Genomic DNA, 9,533 nt, shown 5'->3' with positions numbered 1-9,533 from the left:
AGCTAATTTCACAAAGTGTTCATAAATAATTCAGATCTATGTTTTTTCTGCTTGTCTTGGAAAATAAAAAAAAAAAAAACACCTTCCACAATGGCCAGTAAATAAAGATGCTTTCAGCCACGTGTAAAAGAATTTCCTTTTATCTACTGCCAGTGCATAGCTGAAAGCATCTTCATACTAGGCTAGTAGTTTTCTCTTTCACACAATAACAAATGCTTTGCCTGTCCAAGACATTTGAAATAATATCTTAAGCCTCTAGAACAATGAAAACATGTTTTAGACATGCTTCCTGGACACATTTCACATTATATGAAAAGTAATATCTGCACAGGAATAAGAGAAAGTAAGAGAAAAAGAAATGCTGCTGAAGTCAACTGAGTAATCTTACCTAGATTTTCTAGCATTATTCCAAAGGCACCAAAGAAACTGGAAGCCTTCTTGAATGAACTGTCCTTTGTGCAAGGCTTTAACACTAAGATCCATCTTCCTGAAGTTAGTCATCTGAAGATAACTGTTTAGTCTGTACTATGGTGTGGAAATTTGGAGGAGATGAAGGAAAAAGAATGAATGGTCTATGAATGCTTCCAGCACTCTTTCTGAAATTTTTTTACTTATGTAGGACTAATGTATAATTGTTTTCAGGGCAAGATATGGTCATGGTCTTGGTCAGACTAAGAAATGTGTGACAGGTATATAGTGAAGCAACTGATATTAAATCACTTTGTTTGACGTATAGACATAGTCATAGCTTCAAGCAGTGTTTAAACGGATAGTGGGAACATATGCTGATGTTCTTTTATTATCTTCCCATTCCAATAAGCTCATCTGGATTCCAAATTTAAGAATAGCTTTTAAAAAAATTGTAAGTTTTAAAACTGAATGTAATAACAGTGGAAACCTTATGAGGGCTCATCCACAAATCCAGCCATTTTATCAGAGAAGGCAATGAGATTAGTCAGACATGATTTATCATCTGTAAATCCATGATGATTGTTCCCAAGCACCTTCTTCCATGTACCCAGAAATGTATTGCCGGATGACTCAGTCCATGATTGCCCTAGCAACTGAAGGAAGGCTGTATTTCCCTAGGTTGACCTGGTAGACTTCCTTAAGAATGAGTGTATTATTTGAATTTCTCCAGTTGTCAGGAACTGTCTCCAATCTCTAGGATCTTTAAAAGATGGCCTTTCAACGATATTGACCAACTCTCAGTGCCCTTGGGTGACGCCCATTAGGACTCATACACTGCTGTGGGTCAATGTCTCTCAAGTAATTCCTGATTTAATCCCCATGCACTGTTGGGGGTTCTTCTCCCCCTCGCAGCTCTTCACTGAGAGAAACAACCCTGCAGACACCAAAGTCAGAGGAGGAGGAAGGGGAAGGAGGTGCTCTAGGCACTGGAGCAGGTATTTCCCTGCAGTCTGTGGAGAGACCACAGTGGTGCAAGTGGATATTTCCTCAAGGAACTGTGGCCCATAGAAAGTCTGTGCTAGATCAAATTGTCCTGACAGGAACTGTGGCCCATGGGGAACCCATGCTTGAGCAGTTTTTTTCCTGAGAGTTTCAGCTCACAGGGAGGACCTACACTGGACCAGGTGAAAAATGTGAGGACGAAGGAGCTGCAGAGAGGAACTATTACAGACTAATCATAACCTCCTTCCCCCATTCCTCCTGCCCCTCTCAGGGGCCGGGAGCTAGAAGAGTTTGGAGTGAAGGAGTGAAGCTGACCATGGGAAGAAGGGGGAAGGAGGAGATGTTCTCTTAATTTGCTCCTCATTATCCAAATCAATTTAATGGAAAAAAAAAAAAAAAATAATTTTCCCAAGTTGAGTGTCTTTTGCCTATGACACTAATTAGTAAGTGACCTCCCTGTCTTTATCTTGACCAAAAAGGTTTTCATCTTATTCCGCCCCCATCTTGTTGAGGAGAGTGACTGAGAAAGTGGCTTGGTGATCATCTGGCAGTCAGTCCAGGTTACAGTATTACAGAATCATAGAATCATAGAATGGTTTGGGTTGGAAGGGACCTTTAAGGATAATCTAGTCCAAGACCTCTGCCACAGGCAGGGACATCTTTCACTAGATCAGGCTGCTCAAAGCTCTGTCGATCCTGACTTTGAATACTTCAAATGATGGGGCATCCACAACTTCTCTGGATGACTTGTTCCAGTGTCTCAGTGCCCTCATTGTAAAAAATTTCTTCTTTATGTCCAATCTAAACTTACCTTCTTTCAGTTTAAAACCATTGCCCTGTGTCCTGTTGCTGCATGTCTTGGTAAAAGTCTCTCTCTGCATTTCTTAGAACCCCTCTTTAAGTATTGAAATGCTGCAAGAAGGTCTTCCTGGAGCCTGCTCTTCTCTAGACTGAACAGCCCCAACTCTCTTAGCCTTTCCTCATAGAAGAGATGTTACAGCTCTTTGACCATTTTCATAGCCCTCCTCTGGATTCACTCGAACAGGTCCATGTCCTTCTTGTACTGGGGGCCCCAGAGATGGATGCAGTAATCCAGGTGGGGTCTCAGAAGAGCAGAGTAGAGGGGAAGAATCTTATTCCTTGACTTGCTGTCCACGCTGCTTTTTATGCAGTCCAGAATATGATTGGCTTTGTGGGCTGCAAGCACTTATTGATGGCTCATGTCCAATTTTTCATCCACTAGTACCCCCAAGTCCTTCTCTGAAGGGCTGCTCTCAGTCCACTCATCCCCAGCCTGTCTCCCTGTTTGGGGTTGCCCTGACCCAGATAAAGGACCTTGCACTAGAATAGGATAGGATAGGATAGAATAGAATAGAATAGAATAGAATAGAATAGAATAGAATAGAATAGAATAGAATAGAATAGAATAGAATAGAATAGAATATTTCAGTTGAAAGGGACCTACAAAGATAATCTAGTCCAACTGTCTGACCAATTCAGGGCTGACCAAAAGTTAAAGCATGTTATTACAGGCATTGTCCAAATGCCTCTTAAACACTGGCAGGCATGTGGTATCGACCACCGCTCTAGGAAAACTCTTCCAGGGTTTGACCACCCTCAGTAGAGAAATGCTTCCTAATGTCCCTAATGTCCAGTCTAAATCTCCCCTGACACAGCTTTAAACCATTCCCATTCATCCTATCACTGGATTCCAGGAAGAACTGTTCAACACCTCCTTCTTCATGTCCCCACCTCAGGAAGCCGTAGAAAGCAATGAGGTTGCCCCTCAGCCTCCTTTTCTCCAAACTAGACAAGCCCAAAGTCCTTAGCTGCTCCTCATAGGACATTCTGTCCACTTGGCCTTATTTGACTACATGAGATGATTGGCATGGGCTACGTCTCTAGCCTGTCAAGAACATGCCCGTCATTTCTTCTTCATCAGTAAGTTGATGATTCACTCATCCACCTCTATTCTGTGTTGCATAAGTAGACAGATTACTTGGAACTGGAATATCTTTGGTTGTTGTAATGCAGTTTGCTTGTGCATTTGAGAAATTACAATCAAGGAAAGAAAGAAAAAATGATTTGCATGAATGCGACTCCTTATTCTGTTGAGAACTTGTTTTGACATCAGTCAATGTAAATCATCAGTGTTACAATGGCATTGATTACAATTTGCTTCTCTTTGATTACCTCAGAAACTCCTTGTCAGGATAACATATAACATGTATTTTCCAGCAGATCTTAACTGTTTTCATAATGTGGCTCACCTCCTCCTGCTGAAAACCATACACACCACCTACATCTATTTGTGTTGCTTGCTGTATCTTATTACAAGGGAAAGTAACTTTAGGAAAGGTTTTGTTTGTACTTAAAGCTATTGACTAATTTAATTTGAGATCTGGAATGAAACGAAGCCCAGCATAATCCAACATGCATTGATTACTTTTACATAGTAATGTAAAAGCTCCAGTGAGGGTGGTTCTGGGCCTGACATCACTGCTTTCTGACTTACATGTCTATGTCAACACTATTTAATGGTAAGGTAGTACCCTAACTTTTCCTGTGTTTCAACTACTGTGGCTTTATCAGAAGGTCTTAAATTTCCTGTTTGTCTGGCAATATTCCTCAGAGAGACTGCTTATACTTCCCTCTTTCTTTGACAGCTCCACAGGAATAAAGCCAACATGCTCAACTGGATATAAAAGAACACTCTGACCACCACTTATTCTTGGTCTATCTACATGCTAATAACCTGGAAGATAACAAGTGTAGGCATCGTGTCCCCACACTCAAGGTCTTGGCCATGAAATACCTTCTAGGTTGGAGTGGGATAAAACAAATGAGATTTCAGAGTTCTACATGGGCAAGACTGGACCAACATTTAAGACAAACCATCATGTAAAAATTATCTTTTTATCTTGATCACACTTTTCCAGAAAAGTTCTTATTCTGCATTAGCCTGAAGTTATGGAATGCATTAACCTTCAGGGCTAAAAGAAAAAGACTTTTTCACTGTTATTTTTTTCTGGATCTGTTCTATGACCAAGCACATGTAAATAAGCATGAATAGCTATATAGCAGGAACCAGAGCCCCAGCTAACTGCTATGGACTATGCTCTATTATTTGTGTTCTTTGTCTTACCATGAGTCAGCTACAACAGACACTATGCATGATCTCTTGTAGACTATGTGTTGATGGGAATAGGAAAATTGGAATTGTGGATTTGAAAGTCACAAGGTCAAAATGGAATTTGATGTTTTGCATACTCCAGAGGCAATTGATCTTACAACTGGGATATTAGATATAAAAGAAAATAGTTCTATATTTGAAAAGAAGAAGAAAGAGAAGACACAAATTGAGTACCACCTTAAAAAATATTTGCAGGTGTTCACTCTCAGTTTTGAGCAATAGGTCCAGAGCAGTTCTACAGTCTATACAGCGCTACTCCAGAAACCACCAAAACATCAGAAATACCCTCAGGCTTATTTTTTCTTATGGGCTAGCTTTAGACAGCTAATGGGATTTTACTTAGGATTTTTAGACTATCATTCCTTCATGATATGTGTGGTTGTAGTTTCCATCAAAAGCTCTGGATACACGACTTAAAGATGAAGTGTATTCATGGAGAATATATTTAAAAGGTCTTGAATTGTTTTTATGCATATGATCTTTTTACAGTCTTGCTTTAGATAAAAAAAAAACCACACACAGCTAACTGCTACACTTATAGAGTTGAAGGGAGAGTTCTAAAAATATTCAGCCGGCGCACCTCTCCTCTGAAGACAGGCTGAGAGAGTTGGGGCTGTTCAGACTGGAGAAGAGAAGGCTCCGGGAAGACCTTCTATGAGCCTTCCAGTACCTGAAGGGGGCCTAAAGGAAAACTGGAGAGGGACTTTTTACAAGGGCATATAGTGATAGGACAAGGAGGAATGGTTTTAAACTGAAAGAGGGTAGATTTAGATTAGATATTAGGAAGAAATTCTTGACTGTGAGGGTGATGAGACACTGGAAGAGGTTGCCCAGAGAAGCTGTGAATGCCCCCTCCCTGATAGTGTTTAAGGCCAGATTGGATGAGGCTTTGAGCAACCTGGTCTAGTGGAAAGGTGTTCCTGCCCATAGCAGAGGGCTTGGAACTAGATGATCTTTAAGGTTCCTTCCAACCCAAACCATTCTATGATTCTATGATTCTAAGATTCTATATTATTTCATGAAACCCATTCTTTAGAATCTGAGGATGGGTAATTCAGTGAAATTTCTTGTGTTTTATAGATAAGGCTATTATATTTTGAGATTCTAAATAAAATGAGATTCATGGGAATAAGTATTGGAAATGAAAGATTATTCTTCTACCTCAAATAAAATTGAAATTAATATAATAATTTTGTGTAGTTTTCTTATGACAAATGGTATTATGACTCCCTCTTCCGCCCCCAAAAAAGAAAAAAAGATAACCTACACCAACTTAAAGCTGTTGCTTTACAGTTATTATTTTGGGTATAAATATTAGCAAAATTTTTTTTGTAAATTGTAGCACAGTGTAGATGACCATCAGTGTTTCCATCAATCATCTAATTCTCCTAAAACACATTAATCCTTTCAGGAAATGAATAAGTATGTTCTCATGTTTCAGTGAAACTTAAATATATGAGAAGTACAGTTGCACCTCAGATGGCCCAGAATATTATTAAGTAGCAAATCTTCATGCCGACAAGGACTAGAAGTTCAATGTTCTGTTATTTTTTTTTAGAATTAAAACCTAGATAGCAGATGAGTTCTGGATTTTTTTTAAAAAAATATGAATATAGCTATTTACAATCTTAGGAAATGAACCCACTCTTAGTCATGTTTATTGGATATATTTTTGCAATAACATCTTGTGCAACTTTGTTAGATTTACATTAGCATACATTGTGGCACAATAAAAGTAGTTGTATAGACAAACAGGATTTTGAGGACTATATATCCACACCATACGCATTTCTGGAGTTTTAGTCAAGAAAAAAATTAAAATCTTAGTCCTAGACTGAATATTCATCAGCACATGGAGGCATCAGGTGAATTCTTGGAGCTTGTCATCCAGTTAATCCTTTCATGTTGAAAACTAATGCCTGCATCAAACCAAGTCCTCAGTAAATGTGACAATTTGGAGATTCCGTTTAAAAGTACACTCAAGGTCTGAACCAAAATGATTATAGTCTCACCCATTTTCTTCATGAATCAGTAGTGTTTCCAAATTTAGTATGTATAGATTATTGGATAGTTTGCTAGATTCTTGTTGCATATATATGATTCCTTGGCAGCAAGGAAAAGAGTGCTTTTCCCTACTTTGATAATTTTTGAAATAAAAAATATTAATTTAAAAAGCCCCTATTTTTATGAGATAAAAACAAGGGGGTTTTTAGATTTTTTTCATAAGCAGAACAGAAATGCAAATTCAAAACTATCAAAAAATAATATTATTATGTCATTCATTTAAAATCTGGGATGTCATCCAGGAAATTTTGTGTAACATACTTGATCACTTATTTAATTTGTGTTATTTTGTTTTGAGCATATTCTGGTGTAAGGAATCACTGTTTTGTAGTCTCTACTCTCATTCAATCTTCAACAGTGGTTGAATTTTCCACTCCACTATTCCGTCACAGAATCACAGGATCACAGAATCAACCAGGTTGGAAGAGACCTCAGGGATCGTCTTTTCAGTTGTGTTACATTCAGATTATTGTTCTGGGGAAGAGGAAACACACCTTGTACCCAGAGCCAGAAATTAGACTGATTAAAGGTTTAACGCTCCATATGATTTATTTAACACAGAAACACCTCATTAATAGAACAATTATAGTTGTCATGCATAACTTTCAAGTATTTGCTCCTATTTCGTGATGTTATGCTCAACCTTTCACTGGACATTTAAAGAACTAAGGGAAGAAAGTAGATTTTCAAGAAGTCATCCCCATCCTGAGGTGTTATCTGGAATGATGCACATTGTGGGGATTGACTCCTCCCCAGTCCTGGGTTTGCTTGGGGCTATATTTATGTTTTCTATGACAGCCTGCTTCATTTCTCTAGGTTCCCTGATAGTGCTTGAAAGATGCACAATACACTCCTCCCTTCCTCCCCTACCCCCTGACTAACTACACAGGGACTGGAGGAAAAATAAATCCAATGAACAGCTGGCACATCTTGAAAAGGAGTCAGGACATGAAGAGACCATTCATCCAGATTGAAAAAGTGAAACAAGCTGCAATGTTCTTCAATCTGGTTTATGACTCCTCAGATATTAAGATTTCAAGAAACTTTAAATACCCAGCAATGAAAGTAAAGTGGTTTTATTTCTTTCAATAAAAATGACCAGTTCTTTAAAAAAAAAGTAATCATTTTTAATGCAATAGCATTAGTGTATAATTGGATGCAGGTCTTCCATTTTACTTGTGAAGAACACATTCAAGTCTGTAGAACATAATGTTACCTGCTGGTTTATTGATTTAATTAAAGGACGCACTTTTAATGGATGGACAGAAACCCTCTTGGCATTTCCTTGAGCACTATTTTCTTGATTTATTAAGAAGCAATTTGTGTATTAAAATTTTATTCAATTAATTATTATCTTGTAAATTTCCTGTGCTCTTATTCATACCTACCACTTTTTTTTTGTTTCCATTTAACTGATGAGTAAAATCAATCTTTTAAAAAGAGGGTGGAAAAAAACTTAAAAACCCACTGGGTCACCTAAATAACCTCCTAACATTGAAGACTTACTTATTCTAAAAAGTTTCTTAGGACAACAACAAGAAGCTTAGGACTTTGGGACATCGTGCCGTTCATCAAGTCTCTTGCTAGTATAATGTGAGTCCTGTTGCACTTAACAATTTCCATAAACCAGAATGCGCATGTGAGCAGAGCATAGTTATTATCCTTTGGTCACTGTTTACATGAAAGAAAGATTTGTTTCTCTCTCTTTTTTTTTTAAATCTCTGCAGTGGCTACCTTTTCTTAAAACAGAATATGCTCAAATATTTGTCTATACACAGATGTCACATTTCCTTTGTTCTTATGTAGCTACTCAGACCAAACAGACCTATGCAGGGAAGAAATGGATGGACTGCTAACATCTGAAGAATTACTTTAGTGTGAAAACAATAGAATGCCATTAATTCCTATATCTGGGAATCTTTCAAAACCTCACAGGCTAGTTTCTTCCCAACTAGCTTTACAACAATGCATTGCTGTGCTGTCCCTAAAGCAAGCAGTAGTCCTGGTACCCCAGTCAACAGGGCAAGGGATCAATGGAACACACAGTGAAATCATGGAAAAGTTGGGGGAAAGAAAAAAAAAAGGGTAACATTGTGCCTTGTGTGGAGCTGAGAGATGTCATTTTCTTCTTAGGATACACTTTTTTTTATTCCAAACATGCTGTCCTGTGTTGCCTGTAAAGCAGCTTTAATCTTTTTCTGCCCTGCAATATTTATGCCCAGGTTAACCATAGTGTTGTTTTCTGTTTTACCTGAGACAGAGGGAGAGCCCAGTTTTGTTATTTGACTTAGTGTTTGCTTTGCTTTTTAAATTTCCAACACGAACTATTTTCCAACATAATTTAGTAATGTTATTCTTTAATTTTGCGATACATATGCCAACTCTTTGAGGTGTAAGAAAGCCTCATCATTATGGAGTAAAACAGAGTATACCTCAGACAACTAATTTCAACTAGCATATTCCAACACTGTATTTATAGTCTTGTTCTGTATGTCGATGCTGAAGAGTCATTAGTAGTTACTGCTACTTCTAGATTTGGAAATATATCCAACAGCAGTGAGCCTGTTCCATAAAAAAAACTTTACTAAGACCTATCCAAGATCTGTGTTTACATACTAGCAACATTAGTAAATAATTTTGTGAAGCTGTTGTTATTTGGAAAATTTGTCTCTGTCTTTACAGTTAGTAAAATTCTCACAATTAAAATTATTAAGTCTGCAGATGATTTTTATTCCTACTTTATACAAATTAATTCTTCTCAAAATAAGTTAAACCAGGTGTCTGAGATCTGATGATACATTTAGATTTTGCCTTAAGATATTATTTAGTGAATCAAAAGCTAGAGGATTACAACTAAACCCTA

Source organism: Nyctibius grandis, chromosome 2, assembly GCF_013368605.1.
Source record: "Nyctibius grandis isolate bNycGra1 chromosome 2, bNycGra1.pri, whole genome shotgun sequence".
Taxonomy (NCBI): domain Eukaryota; kingdom Metazoa; phylum Chordata; class Aves; order Nyctibiiformes; family Nyctibiidae; genus Nyctibius; species Nyctibius grandis.
The sequence above is the reverse complement of the archived record's forward strand: the minus strand, read 5'-3'. Positions refer to the sequence as shown.